This window comes from Zingiber officinale, chromosome 1A (genome assembly GCF_018446385.1).
Source record: "Zingiber officinale cultivar Zhangliang chromosome 1A, Zo_v1.1, whole genome shotgun sequence".
Lineage (NCBI taxonomy): Eukaryota > Viridiplantae > Streptophyta > Magnoliopsida > Zingiberales > Zingiberaceae > Zingiber > Zingiber officinale.
In genome coordinates, this window is record NC_055987.1 from 147,209,439 (window position 1) to 147,215,661 (window position 6,223).

Consider the following 6,223-nt stretch of genomic DNA (forward strand, 5'->3'; position numbering starts at 1 on the left):
ACTATAAACCCTCCGGCTTGAAGACCGTCGAGCAGCGACGTTAAATCTTAGAGTCGAACCGGCGACTATAAACCCTCCGGCCGGAAGACCATCGAGCAGCGACGTTAAATCTTAGAGTCGAACCGGCGACTATAAACCCTCTGATCGGAAGACCGTCGAGCAGCGACGTTAAATCTTAGAGTCGAACCGACGACAATAAACCCTCCGGCCGGAAGACCGTCGAGCAGCGACGTTAAATCTTAGAGTCGAACCGGCGACTATAAACCCTCCGGCCTGAAGACCGTCGAGCAGCGACGTTAAATCTTAGAGTCGAATCGGCGACTATAAACCCTCCGGCCGGAAGAAGATAATAAAAAGGTCGACCTGTGAGTCGAGAGGCCGATCGGCCAAGTTACCAAAGGTACTTCGCGAACATCTAACGGGAATTCCATTTGAAGAAGTGGGTGTGTCCAGACGAGCGGTCTAGTTAACGAGAAGGAAAGGTGCAGGATGCGAACGGCGGTAGGTTGCGCTCCGATCGGAAGACACGGGCATTGGCGATTTAACAAAAAAAAAAAAAGGAGAGTAAGCTAACAAAAGGGTGGCATATCTTCATTAAAATTCAGGCCATTAGAGCCGGTCGGAAGGATTACAAAAAATACTATTCAAGGAAATCATAAACGGCCTTCGGGATGGAAGAAAGGAGCGCCGCGTAGTCTTCGGCCGGGATGGTAGCGGAGTTGGGAAGCTGACCCTTGGACTTTAGATAGTCCGTCGTGGCAGGCAATGGCCAGCTCAAAGGCAGTATACATCCGCTCGCAGACCTTCTCAGAAAATTCATTCGAGTGGATGTGCTGCAGCTTCAGGGTTGCGACCCAGCCAGGCTCGGCCTCTTGATACTCCTTGAAGGCAGCTTGGGAAGCTTCCAGAGCCTCCTGCAAGGTCTTCAGTTCATCCTTGTGTTTGGTCGCTTCCCCCGAGCGGCCTGCCTTCTCGCCGTCCAGCGGCTCGCCTTCGGGATGGAAGAAAGGAGCGCCGTCGAGACTTTTGACCTGTTTTTCGAGTTCGGCCAAAGTATAGGCCTGGTCGGCCGTCTTCTTATGCTCCGCCTCCAACAAATCTTTTGTCTTCTTGAGCTCTTTCTGCAGCTCGGCATATGAGGGGCCCTGGGAGGACGGGTCGCCTGAACTCTTCAGCTTCTTCAGTTCTTCGTCCACCATGGCTAGTCGATTGGCGGCAGCGATCTCCTCCACCCATCTATGACATAAACAAGATTATTAATAGCCGATCGGAAAGAGGGCGTAAAGGGCTTAAGAAGAAAACACAATCACCCCAGTGGCCTGTTGCATTTGGCTGTTGGCCAGGTTGCCGAGCGAAATCATCGTAACACGTGCCCGAGCATCGGCCCACATCTCGGCGAGAGGCCCCTTCATGGTGATCATATGCTCGGGCGCGGTCGGCCGATTAGACTCGGGCAAAAGCTCCTCGGTGGGAAGGTGCAGGGTGGCCCTGATGGTGCGGCTCCGGCCGGGAGACGTGTGAGCATATGCAGATCAGGGAGCAGAGGCCGACCGGGGTGATGCCCAGTTGCTCCATCTCCTTGGCGGTTGCCGCCTCAAGCGGCTCAGCTTTCCTCTTCAAAATCCCGAGCATCACGGACTCCATGACGATATTCGCTGCAAAGGAAAAAAGAAAGAAAATCAGTTAGCACTCAAAGTACATGCGCAAGTGAAATTCTTACAGAAGCTGCTCGGGAGCGGAGTACGGCTCGGACTCAGGCCGAATATATACAGCACGCCTTCAGGCAGAAGCTTGTTGATATCGAGCTTCAAACCGGCAAACATGTTTGCGGCCTCGAGATAGTCCGGTCGGGTCTTAAATCTTTTTAACTCGGGAGAAGTAGGCGGTCCGACCTGCCATTTGGTTCGGAAGGTAGCCCGCTCGGGGAGACGAAGATAAAAGTAATACTCCTTCTAGTGTTTATTAGAGGAAGGAAGTTTATCAAAGAAGACTAGACCGGGCCGAGCCTGGAATAGATAGGTACCCAGCTTGGACTGCTTGGGATAGTAAAAAATAATAAAAAAATTTCGGTCAGAGAGGGATGCGATGTATCTTGAACAATACCACCACTCCACACAAAAGGCGAAAAGTGTTGGGAACTAATTGGGCGAGCGGAAGACCAAAGAAATTGCAAACGTCGGCGAAGAAGGGGTGGAGAGGAAACCGCAGACCGACTGTAAATTGGTCGCGGAAAAAACAGATAGCTCCGCTCGGCGGTTTGTGAGGCCGAGCGGATGGTGAGGGTAGAACGAGTTCAAAATCGGACGGAATATCATAACCGTCAAGCAAGGCCTCGGCGTCGCGCCGATCGAAGCGAGACTCCATGGTGGTATACCAGGGGCCTAAAGTGAGGTCTGCGGGTCAGGAAGAACTGGCCATTGTCCGACCGGGAAAGAAAGCAAAAGGCAAGAAAAAGACGCATGGCAGAAGGAAGAAGATGATGAAGGGGACAGCGACTAAAAGGCAAGAACTTGACAAAAAAATACGAGGGAAACGGAGAGGAAAGGCGGAGGAACCTTACAAAGAAGCTGGGAATCGAAGAAAGGCGGCGGGGAGTCGTCGGAAAGCGGAGAATCAAAGTCGCCGGAACGCTGAAGCACCGAAGAAGGTTGCGGGACACGCGAAGGCAAATGTGCGGCGGAGGAAGAAGGTGACGGCTTTATAAGGTCGGGCCCGATCGGCCTCGACCGTCGGATGCAGGTCACAAGAATCAAGGCCCCCATCGAGCCGTTCATTTCAAACCGCCGATGTCCCATCGGACACATCGGCGAGCCGTACGATGACGCCAGCGGAGGCGACACGTGGCACCATGTCATAGGGGCGCATTTAATGAGCGTCATTACGACGCACAGAGCGCGTGCTCGGTCTTAATGGAGAGGATTTACACGAATCCCGAGGAGATCCGAAGGGCGTCAGCATTGACCGTCGACACGACATCAAAGCCAGCGCTCGGAAGAGGCTGAGCGGCCGTGAGGAGGAACATTCCAGAGTGGCAGGGCGGTGTCACTCAGGTCGACCGGCAGTCCAATCAGTCGGACTTAGCGCCTCCTTCGACTAGACTTGAGGGGGAGGCATGTGATCCGGTGGTAAGGACGGGGGACCCTCGTGGGCGGAAGGTCAACGACACGTGGAGGTCAAAGGTCAAGAGATTCAACCCTGAGACCCGGCCGACCGGACGAAGCAGGTCGACCGACCGGACGAAGCAGGCCGACCGACCGTGAATCCCCCTCCGAATGAAAGACAACCCGACTAGGGGTCGGGTTTCCGATGCTCAAGGTAAAAAAGATTTCATGGTCGAGCGGGGTGTCCGTTCGGCCGGGCGCGAGGCAACAGAGGCAGGAGCAATCTCATCTGAGCATACAACCGGGAGTCATCCCGGTCGGACCAATACCTACAACCGGACAGAAGGGGTATGACTGTCGAGCGTCCGAACCGCTCGACCCTGGAACAGACAGTAAGCGCAAGAGGACAAAGGAGACAGGGGATAACATCATCCTCGAGACGTCTGCCTCCGACAGGTAGCAGAGTTGGCGGCCGAGCCGTACACACGATCATACGGCGGAAGCTTCCACCGTCACATCCGGGATATGCTCGGACAATTGCGGAATGACGTCAGAGGTACTTTTCTGACACGGGCTTGTTAAGGTATGTTTGGGGAAACGTGCACGCATCGAGAAGCGTGCCCGCGCCTCCCCGGGGTCCTATATAAGGACCCCTAGACGTCGACGAAGGTAGGCGCAATCTTACTGTAGCCACAGTTACGCTGCCTCTCTCACTTCTCGTTGCCTGACTTGAGCGTCGGAAGGTCATTGCCGGGAAACCCCTCCCGACTCGGCTTCTTTGCAGGTTCGTCGGAGATCTACGCCACCAGTCGGATCAGCAACGGAGCGTGCCACGTCCCCAGCGTCCGTCGATTCAGCGCTCGGACAGAATCATTGTCAAATATCAAAACTCTAAATGTTGATCATCAGTGTAACAATATAAAATTTTCATAATAGATTACGATGAATTTATAGCATACATATAGTTTTAGAGAAAAATAATTTCTTTCACTTCTATGTCAATTATAAGTAAATCATATAATTTATCTTCCTTGGTATAATCCGAAAACGAATTATTAAAAGTGTCTGGGTTTATTAGTGGAATTAAATTTTTATATAACAACTTGATCGTTTTAATATTTAAAATAAAATAAACCTTAATAGATAGATATTTTTATGATTAGTTACGTAGTAATCGAAGGTTAATTGTATAGCAAATTTGAGAAATGTTACATAAAATTATTACATAATCATTTAAATTAAAATTATCATATTTTTTAGTTTATATTTTATCCTCGTATAAAAATAATCTATCCGTAAACTTACAAAGTTATTATGATTTAATATCTTTAAAAAATATATATATTTTATAATAATTTTATTTAAAAATATGAAGGAGCTGCCTCACCTCATTCTTTCACTGGTGTTGCTGTTATAAATGCAATAGCGATTGGACATAGCAGGAGCCGTGCACATGGCGCCGTACTTTTACGATGCCTCCTTTCACGCGAATTGAATTCTCGCGAAAGAAAAGCAGGCGGCAATAATAAGGCAAAATTTGCATGTAGTGCCCATTAATATATAAATTTTTACATACAATCTCCATTCATAAAAATTTTTATTTTCATTCTTCAATTAAATATATTTATCTAATTATCCATTATATTTTTAGGTAAAAAAATCTAAAAATCAGTATAAATACTCTTAAATTCAGTATATTAAATTAGAATCTAGTATATTTTCTATCAAATTGAGTACGCTTCTTTTTTCACCTCAAAATATACTCAATTTTAATTTAATGTGCTGAATTTAATAAGAATTATACTCATTTTTAGACTATTGTACCGAAAAATATGAGGATTAATTTCGATAGAAAATATACTAGATCCTAGTATAGAATACTAGATTATAATGTAAAGTGCTGAATTTAATCAAAATTATACTTATTTTTAGACTTTTTATACCTAAAAAATAAGAGGGACAATTTTGATAGAAAATATACTCGAATTTTAATATAAAGTACCGACTTTAAGAAAAATTATACTCGTTTTTGGACTTTTTGTACTCAATTTTAGACTTTTTATACCTAAAAAAATTGAGAAGTAATTTAAGTATCAATATTTGCATGAGTGAGTTGAAACAAGTAATACTTTGTATACAGGGAGTGGAAACAAAGTTTTTTGGTGCAAAGTTAACATTGTGATTAAGAATTTTGCTCTAATTTACCGTAATAATAAAGGGCGCTTTTTTTTTTAAAAAAAATTGAAATCATCAAAGTTACGCCACTTTTTAATGTAACTGCGTTCGAGTACCCTATTTGATCCGATTTGACTTTTTTAAATGATCGATTTCTTATTTAATAATATTCACGTGATATCTATAATTTCATAATTACTATAAGACATATTTAACCTATTTAAAATATTCATGTCTGTTAAGATGTGATTTGATTTATTTATTTAATATTTATATTATCATAATAATCGGAGAATTATAGGCTGTAATTCAGTTCAATCTTATTCAATAATATTCAAACGGTAACTATTAAAATTTGAATTTATCATATTCAATCATATTTATATTATATCAGTTATGAAATATAATTGTTATCAGAGACGGATTAATGAAGAGCTATACTCGATTGTAGCTCGATCCAAATTTTTTATTTCACCGTACAGATAGCTTAGTTCCGGAAGCACGAACACCCACTTTTTAACTAGCCTCGGCTTCCTCTTCTTCTAGCCGCTATATTAGCTTCCAAGGCACCTTGAGTCATGGTCGTGCATCTGCAACTTAGAGGGTTCTGGTCCACTGAAATCCTTTCACTTCCAAGGCATCTTCCGTCCGGGGATGAAATCCTTTGATTGCCTTTTCCTGATCCACTCTTGAATAAAAAAAAATGATTGGTGGGAGACAATAATCATCATCTGTTAACAAGTGGGGACCATTGTCCTTCACCAATGTAAAGGTTGGATCAGAGTCTGGTCCAATCTTCATAGATCAGAGAATTTCATCCCCTTCGATTTATTCCTTTTCTTGGCAACGTTTAAGAATGGTAGAGCAATGATAGTGGGAGGGGCGCGGACAATGCAAAAACTTAATTTGCAATGCACAAAGAAGGAGCTCACACAGTGGTGACAAAT